Below are 12,940 nucleotides of genomic sequence, written 5' to 3' on the forward strand. Positions count from 1 at the left end.
TATAAGCATGTCTACATTTCATAGTACCTATCATGATTTCCCACATCACATCATGGTACACGTGCAAAGATATGTATAGGCTTTGCACCATGTGGTGTGTCTGTGTACTGTTGGGAACATTTGAGGATGATATTAGCCATGTGTACAGTCTCACAGATTACTCAGCCCCCATCAGACATAGCAACACTGTTATCTGGGAGGTAGCTATTTTTTGTGGTTTTTATATAGTGCAAAATTGGTCCGAAGGTATTGGAGCACTTTACGTGAGCACCAGTTATGTTACCAAAGGACACATTTTTATTTTTGGTAGGCACGCGGAGATTAAGTGATTTACCCAGAATCAAAGGATGTTAAGATGCGATTAAGGTTCAAACCTGGTTCCCTTGCTCCATAGTTGACAGTCTGGCCAGTTCTGGGTGACAATTGTATCACACAACACATTGTCTTTCTTGTGTGAGGAGTGATGTTCCCTCACTACTGGCTCTCATGTGATGATAGCCCTATTACATGTGACATGACATAGAGTGCACAGTACATGCAGTGATTGTACAACAGTTTGCGTTGGTAAGTACTGGTAATACAGTGAAATGAGTGTGCAAACATCACTGGTGACATCAGTATCAGTGCATACGCGGTGGCCAATGTGCATTTGCCAGTTCATCTGCAATAGTGTTTCAAAACACTCATTCACTGACTGGTGACATGCATAAGGGAGTTAGATGTAGAACTGTGGAGTTAATATGTGAGTGTTTACACTGATCCTTACAAGGCAACTTGAGTTTGCAATACCAACAAATGCTGTGATGTACCATTCCAATGGGACTCTAGTGAGCCCACATCTTCATGTCATAGATATTCAGGGACACCCAAAACCTTCAAAGGTGTAAGGTGTATTGGCTTGTGGGTATTCAATTTATGAAAGGCGTTATCACATGTACCAATCAGGATTCAGGATGGCTATATGAAATCTGGTGCTGTGTAATTTATGATTATCTATCTCCCAAGTGTTTGGACCTCAATGTTATGAGGCAACTTTACATGATATATGCAATATATAGCTAAGCTACTTCTGTAGAGCTGTCATTAGCTTTTTCAGGTAGTGGACATGTGATGTAATTTGAAGTCCAAAATCGAATCTGTGTGCAATGAGCATTTGCATGTGACATGATGTTAGCCACAACACTAGTTAATGGTACATTGGTGTTTAACTTGACCTTCATGACCTCATGCTGTGTTATGAGGAATAGGTAGAACTGTTGAACTCTGGGCCTTGAATGAGGATTGTGTAGATCTCAAAATGTTATTCATCCTATTTTGCTACATCATTTTACAATGGTATAATACTAGGCCTTCACGTATAATTCTGCTGCACTCGCAGAGTTTGCAGAGTTTTCCCATGCCTGGAGCAGAGGTTTATCCTCACTCACGCTCGTCACCACAACATTAAGTTGGTGAGTGTGAGCAAGGAAAATCTCACTCCAGTCCGCCTCCAGGTGAGATTTGTCAACACAGGCGTTCGCGGATGGCCGCTCCTGCTCATGTTGAGAAACCTTCTGTTCACGTTGAGGAAACTGCCGCTTGAGTAGAACATCTACTCGAGCAGCAGAAAGAAGCAGCACCCTCTTGCGCTGTGCATGGTGCTGTTCGCACTAGGCCAAACACCTGGTGCTAAAGATCTGCACAAATGGTCTTACCTAACATACTCTGCTGCTTGCCGAACTCCAGCGGAGGATTTTTGGGTCATGCGGAACTCCGCAAATTCTGCCTAGGTGCCAATGTATGCAAGAAGATCAACTATCCTAGTATGGACATAACGATGCAGACATCTCAATCAATGCATTTGGGCCTGTCTGGGATTATGAAATGAATGGAACCAACTGTTTGCAGGTTATGTAGCCAGCATGTGCTCATGCTAAATCTGAAGCCTATATAGTGGACCATGAAACTGGTGTGATATGTGCACTTCATCATTGTTTTCTGATGATTTGTGATGGTCAGGTATTGAAACACAGCTGCAAAAACCCATGTTCCATGTCAAACCAGAGACATCCAGGGCAAGCCGAGTAGAGACGTGAGACTTCAGAAACAAGAGACCCAGTGACCAGGAGGGTGTTGGGAGTGCCACAGAGGACAACAGCTCAAGTTCGTTATCATCTGAGTCATTCGCCGGTGGTCACTCTCGAGTGGTGTTCAACCCCAATAGGATCAGTACCACCTTCAGCCTTGTCTGCCACCCCCAGTTTCGTCACCACTCTCCCTGTTGTTCCCCAACAAGTTGGCCAGGCCTGTCTCCTAAGAGGGGAGCAGTCTCCTTCACTCTAGACACCTAAGCCACTTCCCCTGTAAGCCCCACTGCCCTGAGTGAGGAGGCTATTGACCTCCCAAGGACCATTACTGTGGGTCAGAAAGCAGTCCTGAATGCCATCCAGGGGCAAGACAACTGACATAGATGATGGCCTATCTGGAAGGTATTCACACTGCAATGTCTGACCTAAAGAGATCTTGTCAGGCTCTGGCTATCTCGCTCATGGTAGCCTTCCACACATCCCAGCTTTCCACCCCATATCCTGCCCCTTCCCAATCCAAATCCCCTATTCCCATTCCTGTCCCAAGCAAATGCACACCTAAGCAAGCAAACACATCCACAGACACAAGTGCCACTCATAAATACAAAACATACAAAAAACAAATAAATGCAAGCACTCAGCAGACATCCATCTCCTCACCACCCCCAGCATACCCTTAGGCACCACATCAAATCAGAACCCTCCACACCCACATCCATACTCCCTGACAACACAGCAACAGCCACAGATCCCTCTACACCTGCAACCATACCATCAGACAACACAGAAAAAACACAGACCCCTCAACAGCTACACATATAATCCCCAGACAACACAGCAACAGCCACAGAACACTCCACCCCATAACCATATTCCCAAACAATACAGCAACAGCCACAGACACCTCCACAACACCCAGCACATCCACAGCATACACAGGTAAAAGTGCACATGCTCACAGTCACCCTCACAACAGGCACACAGTTCAGACAGCACACACAACTCACCCTTCCACTCCCTCTATCTCCCTAACCCAACTCTATCCCGAACATCCTATCTGTTATCCCTATGAAGATGTTTTGTTTGCCCTTTGACTTAGCCCTGTGAAACCTGAGTCCACACCTCCTAAATTCCCAAAAACCTCTCCCATATCCCATCCCATCCCATCCATATCCTAATCCACCCCTGAGAAACTGCATTCCTACCCAACTACACCCAGCCCAAACACAAAAATAAACAAAAAACTTCCCATAGCCCAACCCACCCCTTCCACAATCCACTCCACCCCTGAGAAACAGGATCCACATCCAACTACACCCAGCCCAAAAACATTAAAGAAAAAAAACTCCCAATGACAAACACATTCCTTCCACATCCCACTCCACACTGAACCCAGCCCAAACCCCCAAAAAGCCAATAAACCCTCCCAAAATTAAACCAACTAAGCTACACCCGGACGATAAGGCATACTCATTTATCTCAGGGGCACACAAGATCCACTCGAGACTTGACTATATCTTTATGGCCCGCAATACACTGACCATGGATGACACAGCCGAATACCAAACAAGGGGGATTTTGGATCATTCCCCGCTGTTGGCGTCGATGGGGGGGGAACTGGACAGGGAAAGGGAAGACATGGGGGTTGACAGCATGGGATCTGCAAAATGCGACCATACTGAGGGGTATCAGAGTGGACATTAAAAAATACGTTTGTCATCAAAGGTTCTGTGTCGTCAAAGGTGGTCTTTTGGAAGGTCTTTAAGGCGGTAATGCAAAACAGAGCGCAGAACAGGCAAGCAGAGGATGCCCGGAAAGTGCGGACTGAGCTCAGGCTGCTGGAGGCTAAAATACTAGATCTGGAAAGGTCATATCTACTTCATAGGACACCGGAGACCCTTAGAAGGTTAACCAATGTGCAAAGCCAATACAGAGAGGTACTGATGGGGGAGGTCAAGACACAAGCACTGGCGACGCTGCATCGGCTGTATGATGTGGGGGACAAATCCATGAAGCTACTACCGTGGCTAAGTAGGAAAGAGAGGGATGCCAGATGGGTAGAGCAGGTCAGAGATGCCCAGGGGAACCTAGTGCGAAATGACAAGTTGATTGCGGATGCCTTTGCTCCACATTTTAAATTATTTTATGACGCTGGGGAACTAGGGACAAAGGAGGACGCCCTGCAATATATGGCACATGTTGACCTCTCAGTCTTGACAAAGGAGGACCAGGGTGCCCTAGATGCAGATATTAAGTGGGATGACGTTAGGGAATCCCTGACCAAGCTGCGAGGGGGGAAATCCCCGGGCCCTAATGGGTTTCCCGCTGAGTTTTTTAAAGGCTCCTCGTATTTAGTGGCCTGCCATCTGCTAGGATTCTTTGAAGAGGCAGTGCAGGTAGGGGAGCTGCCGCCGGACCTTCCTTATGGCTACGATAATTCCAATATATAAAGAGGATAAGCCGGCGGAGGAGTACGCATCGTACCGCCCCATCTCCCTATTAAACATAGAAGTGAAGCTCTTGGCGACTATCCTGGCCCTTAGACTGAGGGGGGTGATAACGGGGCTTGTCCACCTAGATCAGACGGGCTTCCTCCCCGACAGGGCCACCAGGTTGAACCTTAGACAAACGCATAATTGGCTGCAGGAGGAGAGCGAGAGGCGGGACCCCCACTGATTCCTGTCCCTAGATGCCGAAAAGGCATTCGATGCAGTCAACTGGCCCTTCTTGGAAGGAGTATTGATGAGGTTTGGTTGTGGTCCCAAGTTCCGGAAGTGGGTGCAACTGTTATATACAGACCCTAGAGCGAAAGTCAGGGTCAACGGGGTCCTTTCCTTGGACTTCCCAGTACAGAGAGGTACCAGACAGGGGTGCCCTCTGTCCACGCTACTATTTGCACTAACGATCGAGGTGTTGGTGGGGGCGATACGGCAGAACGCGGACATACAGGGGTTTCAACTGGGACCGTCAGATGAGGCAGAGGAAAAAATATCAATGTACGCAGATGACGTTCTCCTATATATCACTCACCCAGACACCACCATACTTAAGTTGTTCTCAGAACTGGAAAGGTATGGAACCCATGCCGGATACCGGATCAACTGGTACAAGTCGGTACTCTACGACCCCCGAGGCCTGGAACAATGGTCGGGGTTGCCAGAGCAGTTGCAAACGACAAGGGAGGGCTTTCAGTATCTAGGGATTTTTGTGACCCGGGACAGGGCCTGCTCCTACGAGCAGAACATCAGGAGAACTATACATAATTTTGTGGACGGCGCAAACCGGTGGCGGTTGCTCCCTCTAACGATTCTGGGCCGGGCAGTGATGTTTAAAATGGTGACGCTGCCGCGGTTCCTCTATGCCTTCCAGAATGAGTACTATCCTCTCCCAATAGGGTGTTTCGGGAAATAAATGCAGAGTTGAGAGCCTACCTAAGGTTGGGTAAACAGCCTAGAGTGGCATTGCCGACCCTTAACAGGCACCAATATAGTGGTGGGATCTCGCTACCCAACATGGAGGCTTACTACTGGGCAGAACATCTGGCCCCTATTAATGACTGGCTTCATGCCCCCGCCACGCACCCTACATATGCTTTGGAGAGAAGTGGTATGGCAGCCCCTACATGCACCTACTAACTGTATGGGGGCAAAGGGAAAGGGGCCTTGCTTCCGGCAACTAGGCTCACCCTGACAGTATGGAATAGGGCGTCAAAGAGAACAGGCTGGGAGAAGAAACCGACTAGGCAGACTCCACTGTGGCACTGCACCTAGTTAAAAGAATTGAACAAACTGATGGTATGACATAGGGATTTCGACGCTGGAAGACGTGACCGCGAGGAGGGAGCTGAAATCATTTCAAGCATTAAAGACAGAATTTGGACTACACCGCACCCAGTATTTTAAATAGGCACAGTTGGAACATGCTTGGAGGGCAGAGGGAACCCAACTGGGAATGCTCCCAGAATATGCACCCCTGGAGAGACGACTCCTCCAGGAAAAAATCCCGGACAGGGCGGTTTCCCTAACATACAGAACACTGATGAATATTATGCCCGATGGCTTGATCACCCTTAGGAGGAAGTGGGAGGGGGATGTGGGAGAAATGGACGATGTGGACTGGGATACTGTACTGATGCACCCGAGAGAGGTGGCAATTAAATCACGACTGCAACTAATCCAATACAACATTCTACACAGGACATACTTTGATAGGGAGCGTATGCACAGAATAGGACGGGCAGTAGACCCGTGCTGCTTGAGATGTAGTCACGACAGAGGGTATTTCTACCACACTATCTGGTCCTGCCCTACAATTCAAATCTACTGGGGAGAGTTCCTGGGAGAACTGGGAGAGGTGCTGGAGACCACCCTGCCGGTGGACCCTAAGCTGGTCTTGCTGGGCATGACTAACGATGTGGATCTAGCCTCGCCCGCTGCTGATTTTCCTGGTCCTGGCCCTAGTGGTCGCCAAGAGAGACGTGGCAAGGAGGTGGGGGGTAGCGGCGCCACCGCAATTGGAGGAATGGAGGAGAGGGCTGGATCTTTACATGGCAGCTGAATGAGTCACCTATAAGGCGAGGGGGTGCCCTAAGAAATTTGGTAGGGTGTGGGGCAAGTGGAGGTGGTACCATGGTTAAGATGGAGGTCTTTAAGCATAGAAGAAGGGTGGGTCCAGTCGAAGGAGCAGGGGGTTCCATGAGATGAGGTATTTTGACCACAATGAGAGGGCCCTAAATGCCAAGGGGGGGGGCCTGAGGTGAAAGCGAATACACATTTTTTATTGAAGATGATGGGTGGGTGGGGGGCGAATGGGACGGATGTGACGATAAATGATGACATGCCTGTTTTGTTGTGGAATTATAAAATGCAAATAAACATGTTTTAAAAAAAATAAAAACATGCCATGGGAATAAATACCCTTCTCTAAATGCAATAGTGAAAATGTGATATAATCATACAATGTGCTTTCAGCCTTCAATACGTGGGCATGACCACTAGAAAGATTAGAATCAGTTTTCTGTAACACAAATCTCTCATCAGAAACAAATCTGTTCTCATCAACATTTAAAGCATGGGAGGATAGAATCAACTATAAACATTAAAGCGGCATACCACATAAAGGTTACAGACACATTTGGTCTGAGGTAGGCCGGGAAAATTCAAGTATATTGCTAATTTCGATTCTCTTCAACGGAATTCTATATGAACAACTGACATGTGTAAAACACTGACTAAGCACATACAGAAGGCAAATACAGCTGGCGTTAACCCCTAGCTGAGTTAACGCCAGGCCCAGTGTGGCCGCCATAAAAGCTATCTGTGGGTGAGATCTCGGTCGTAACATGCACTCAAATAAATACTCGATAAATATACTTTACACTAGTAATCAATACGGCCCCCATAAGTCTAGCTATGGCCACAGGTTTGCAGTCAATTGGCACTAGTCACCTTTCAAGCATTTAATTACTGCCGTAATACAGACCCTGATGCTCAACCACCTGAAATTTGGAAAAAGATAATGTTGTGTAAGTGAGAATATAAAAAAGCACAGACGTAGAACATGTAAAAGTGACTCCTGTTTAAAACCACAGCCCCTATATAAAACATCTCAGGTGCCAGTCAGAGTTCTGTACTTAAATGCTTTGAGTGGTATTAAGCAAAATCTCAAGCTCATTAGTTGAGACTTTAGTGTAAAATTTATAGGAACTGATTAGTACACAGGAAGAGTCACAGGTTGATAAAAAAACCAGCATGGGGCCCAAATTGAGATCTCTTTTTAAATCAAAGCCCACTTTTGCTTCATTTCCAAGCAGAAACGGGAGAGATGGCTCACACGTGTATTGCTAAAACAACATCTTGCACAGTAAGATGTGTCCTACAAGATGGATAACTCCTACAAAGCTCCCAGCTCTACTTTAGTTGAAAGACTGGCTCAGATTAGGATTATGGGGTTTTCCAATGATGGACCCCAAATGTTTGTTGAGGGAATAGACATAGCATTAAATATCGGATGCAGTATGATAGAAGCCACATTTTCCTTGTCACATTAGTGGATGCCACATTCAGTCCTCAGCTAACTGTAACTGCTGAATTCCACTGGTTGTATACAAGTGAAACCTGGGCCTAACTATAATGTCCCTGCAACCTTTGTTTTTTTCAGTGAAATTCTGAGCTTTTTTCATTCCATTTCCTAACTATAATGTCCATCTAACCTTTCTTTTTGTCACTGAATTTCTGTGTGTTTTAAGTAGTAATGGCATTTGCAGAGTGGTGGAGAAAGGGGGCATGGCCTCTGACCAGCTCGCAGGAATCCAGCTGTTTAGGACTTACAGAAAGTACCAGGAGGGCTTTTAAGCCCCAAAGGTCCCTCAGCATCTAAGAGGACTTCATTCCCCAACCAATAGTGCACCAGGAGATGTGTTTGCAGAGTGGTGGAGAAAGGGGGCGTGGTCTCAGAAGACCTCTTAGCAATCCTGCTGTGTGGGACTTAATGGAGGTAACAGTAGGGGTTGTTTGCCCCGAAGGATCTCCCAGCAGCCAAGGAGACTTCATCCCCCAACTCGTAGTGGTCCAGGAGGTGTGTTTGCAGAGTGGCAGAGAAAGGGGGGTGGGGTCACAAATACCTCTCAGCAATCCTGCACTGTGGGACTTACTGAAAGTACTAGCAGGGGTAGTTGGCCAACAACTCCTCATGTTGCCTCCAGTAAGTTCCACAGTGCACAATTGCTTAGAGGTCTTTGGCAATCATGCCCCCTTTTTCCACTACTATGCAAACACTCCTCCTGGCGCACTACTGGTTGGGGATGAAGTCCAGTACACAAGAGGCTTAGGGGGTCAGTGTGCTTCTACCCTGCCTCCTTTTCTCTTTTTTGATTTTTTTTGTGGGACTCAGTTCAACCGAGTCTCAAGATGGCTGCCAACACTTCCTGGTTGAAATGTTGGCAGCCAATAAAATTTCAGTAGGGTTTTAGTAGGATTTTTGTCTCCCAGATATCTATATTATTTAAATGTTAATATCTCTGAAACTACTGAAAGAACTTACACCAAATCACAAAAGCACACTTTCTGGACCAACATTGAGCTTCCTGCTAAATTTGGTGTTTTAGTCTGTTCAGGGGTTCGGGCTATAGTTGTGTTAAAAAAATGAAATCCTCATTGACAAACATGTGAAAAATGCTTTTGGGACACCCTTTTTTCTGGGCCCCTGCTTGACAGATCACCCTGAAACTTTCCAACACAGCAGCTGAACCGAAAAGTGGAAGCTTTTTGAAAATTTCGTGGAGATTCATCAAGCGGCGTCAAAGTTATTGCCAAAAAAAAAACACTTTTCCTGACTATAACTACCTACTGGCGACCACCAGTAAGTATCATAAATATATATACAGCAGTTGAAGTCAAATCCCACATTGGGAAACACCAAACCACATATGTACACTCTACATCCACTCTCAAACCAGCATTCAGAACCTAGTAATAAATACAGTCTAATGATATATACTTAAGGACCACTGCAGTATAAGGATACACTAGTCTCCATTTATGTGTTCTCAAGTATGTTTTTAATTGCAAGCTAAAGGGCCATACAATATATCCATTGGTAGTATCACAGCAGAAAATAATTGGACCATTTCCAAAATTCAAAAACAGTTAAAAACGGTTGCCATTCAAAAACATGTGTCGGAGAGATATTTTCCTCACCATATGACGCAAATAAATTTGTACTTAAGGGAACTATGTCCTCCTTACGACTTGTCCAGGTGATGCCTCACACTTTTCCTTCATAAAAACTTATAAAGCCAAGAGCCATACATCGGATGTTAAAATAACAATTTACTGTAAACTTTCAGCATCACCAAACAAGGCAATTTAATCACATATATTAACTAAGCTTTAGTGACTTCTTGAATAACCCCTTCACTGCGGCGGCTATTCCGCCGCAGTGCTAAGGCGGCGGGGCGGCCGCGCGGCGACCGCATGCTGGTGACGGAACCGCTCCGTCACCAGCGTCGGTTGACCTGTGCTTGTGACGGAGTGGTTCCGTCATGGCCCGCCCCGCTCAATAGAACGTCAGCGCAGGCGCGAACTTCGCGCCGCGCAGCGCAGGCGCGCCGAGCGGGCCATGACGGAACCGCTCCGTCATCAGCACAGCTCACCCGTAGCTGATGACGGAGTGGTTCCGTCATCAGCACTTAAGGGGTTAAATGTTCCCTCGCATTTAAGACTATGACCTGCCTCTTTGCTCTATGCATCCAATCGAGAGAAACAGCACTGTACATCAATACTCTTAGCTTCCCCCCTGAGAGAACTGTGCACTTTGATTGGAGCACGCCTCAGGGACCTCATCCTCATTAGTCGCACGTGCTGCACGTTTCCTGCAGTACAGCTCTGTACTATGTAGGATTAGAATATGAGAGAATTAATTGCCAGAGTCGCTGGAAGGAATCTGTGAGTTCAAAAACGCACTGCATGTGAGTGATAATCTAATGTGTGCCTGCGACAGGCCAAGAAGTTGAGCTGAGTCTCCAGGCCCCTTTAGGGAGAAATTATGAGCCACTTTGCCTGCATCCAGCTTGGGCCTCTGAATCTCACTGGCTTTGTAGTGTAGTTCCTATATTCCCAATAGGCTTTGCGCATTGGAATAACATAAACAACAGTTTTACGTAGGACTGAGGTCGACTAGGTCCCTATTGAATATTTTAGACTCAATTGTGTGTGCCAGCTAGCTCAGAGGTCACTAGAAACTTTCTCGAGTAAACAAGAAGGTGTTTAGCTTTCCTGAATAGACAAGAAGGGATTAGCTTCTGACAACCGCATAAACATGACAACTTTGCTCCCTCCAGAATAAGGAGTATATCTCCAGAATCGCGGAAACAATAGATAGCTATTTTACTCAGTCAATCGTGCATCCTTCGTTTCACCAGAGATGCAGAGAAATAGAGAGACGGGCGTTTTCAATAAATGGTTATTTATTGAGCAGTCTTCTTTCTCATGCAAGAGAAATGAATTGTAACAATTGCAATACTGGTCATAAAGTAAAGTGCGTACAGTAAAAGGAGTATTATGAAATAATACTGTAAAAGCATTTATATGGTTTCTAAGCCATAAGATACTTAAAATGAATAAAATACATACAACAATAAAATAATGACTAAACATACTCAACTGGTGTTTCTAAGATACGCCTACCCCAGTGTACCTAACCTAAGCCTAGTACAGGGAAGGAGTAGATGAGTTACAGTTTTTGCCAAGAATCTGAATCAAGAATTCTCTATGGGTCTAATCAGCTCCATACCTTGGGTATAGAATGAAGGAGGTCTTGTATCTCTCTCTCAGGACTCGATCTCCCAGCAACCCGCGAGGGTGTCAGGAAAACACTGGAGCTGGATTTCTCGACAGGAGAAAAGACAGCGTCTCTCTCAGTGCGTCAGCAGGGAGGGTCGGCTTCCTTCGGCACTTGCATCAGCTGGGCATCGGACAAGTAGATAGCCGACCTGCTCCAAACCACCGTGTGTTGCTTAAGGCAGATGCTGGTATATTTATACCTGGACGCGCCGAGTTTGACGTAAGGTTGGACATAAGACGTCACTAAGAACTGGCAGTTCTTTCAGGACTCCAGGAGTTCTAGGACAAATCAAAACAGAAGCAGGGGGAATTCCCGGGCTGCTGGAGGCTTGGTTTGTTTAAGAATGCGTTGTGCTTTCTAGGAGTCTATGGGAGTAGCCTTGCCGTATTTGAACTGCATTGGCTATGACTTAATATGGATATGATTCTTATGCCTTTATAGGGATATGATTTGTTATAACCACATAAGGGCATACATCGGGAATGTCTTAATTAGGGTCCTAAATACATTCACAACACCCACTCCACGTATAATGTCCATCATTACTAAATTCTAAGCAATACTAAACATATAACGATGCATGTGTTTTCCAGCCCACCCCAAAACACATAGTTAGCATTTGAAATGGTATATACATGAAAAATGAGTATAATACTGACGCTTTCAGTACGCAGTGGTGTCATTCAGATAATGCATATTTTGTACATTTAGAATGTTGACTGAATGAATCATGAAATTTACATTTATGAAATGGCTCTTAATACAGAAGAGAAGGTCGAGACCATTTCATCACATAGTTATACAAGACTGTACATGTGCTAGAGACTAAGTATAAATATTGTCTCTAGAGTTTCTAAAATAGAAATCTTGTTCTCTAGGAATAGTCCTACTTTAAGCAGAGTATCATGTGCCAAAAAAAAAAGTAAATATTTTGGGAACTAGGGAAAAATAATTTCGTTTCTGGGAGGAAAAATAGTTCCAATGTTTTTTAGATAGTTCTGTTTATCAAAACTGAAGGACGAATTCAGAGTTCAGGGAACGCTGTTTCAAAAGTTATTCTCGTTGTTAGGAGAGAACATTAATTCAGATAGGCTGGTAAAAAATGTGTCTACAACAGGAGGTGAAAGTTGGGCCAGGTCCGAAAAAGTAGAAATAGTGCATATGTGCCAAGCATTGCCATCATCGGTGTTCAGATCAGCAATGGTCACGGAAGGTTGTACCTGTGTGCCACTTTCATCTCATACCTCACCGCCACCTAATCGTAATGGTGAGGTCTCAACGAATGCCGTCATCCGAATGGGTAGCCGCTGGGGACAACACGTTGCATGAGCCATTACCGAACCAAGCAAAGTATCGACATCCATAGGTACTGCTGATGGGAGTGTGAGACAAACATCTAACACACATTCTTCTCCACAAAGCAGGCATCGTAGAACAGGTAAGATGCAAACCTGCCAGATTGGTCTGAATGAAATAAACCAGGTAGTATTCGGATCTCTAAGCCGAGCCAAGCCGAGGACTTTAGTGATCCG

Source organism: Lissotriton vulgaris, chromosome 12 (assembly GCF_964263255.1).
Source record: "Lissotriton vulgaris chromosome 12, aLisVul1.2, whole genome shotgun sequence".
Lineage (NCBI taxonomy): Eukaryota > Metazoa > Chordata > Amphibia > Caudata > Salamandridae > Lissotriton > Lissotriton vulgaris.